Below are 533 nucleotides of genomic sequence, written 5' to 3'. Positions count from 1 at the left end.
TGTCTCTGTTCTGAACATCACATCCTTTCTTTTCCCTCAGATGTAATCTATCTAGGTGGGTGAATAAAAATATTTGGACTTTATTTTTGAAAAATTACCTCAATTTAACACCAGCAAGCTCGTTAGCTAGACAGTTAGCATCAGCTAATATTGACTTATTTTCAGCATGGTTATGAATAAACATTTATATCTGTCTACTTGGCTAGTTGATCCAGATACATAGTAACTTAGGCTTTGTGTGCTGACAAACAATATAAAAACAGACGTCACATAGGTCTAAATGCATAGCATTTTAGTAAAACTGCTAACTTTACAGCAGCGGGGAAGATGAACGTGCATCTGTGTCGCGGAGCACGTGATATATTATAAGGAGTAACGATAGGTTTTATGAAATGTAGTGAAGTAAAAAGTACGAACTTATGCTTTGGAATGCAGTGAAGTAAAAGTTACTCAAAATTAAACTACTCCAGTAAAGTACAGATACTTGAAAAATGTACTTAAGTACAGTAACGAAATAAAACTACTTTGTTACT

General features: G+C 34.0%; 1 protein-coding gene across 1 annotated transcript in view; it reads left to right on the top strand.

Annotated features, from left to right (window-relative positions):
• The window catches only part of LOC107678713 (1-phosphatidylinositol 4,5-bisphosphate phosphodiesterase beta-2), a 39366-nt gene that overhangs the window by 19584 nt on the left and 19249 nt on the right, over positions 1 to 533 (top strand). The gene's annotated exons all lie outside the window — the stretch shown is intronic.

Source organism: Sinocyclocheilus anshuiensis, unplaced genomic scaffold (assembly GCF_001515605.1).
Source record: "Sinocyclocheilus anshuiensis isolate Anshui unplaced genomic scaffold, SAMN03320099.WGS_v1.1 scaffold208, whole genome shotgun sequence".
Taxonomy (NCBI): Eukaryota; Metazoa; Chordata; class Actinopteri; order Cypriniformes; family Cyprinidae; genus Sinocyclocheilus; species Sinocyclocheilus anshuiensis.
Note: the sequence above shows the minus strand (reverse complement) of the source record. Positions and strands in the feature narration are given on the sequence as shown.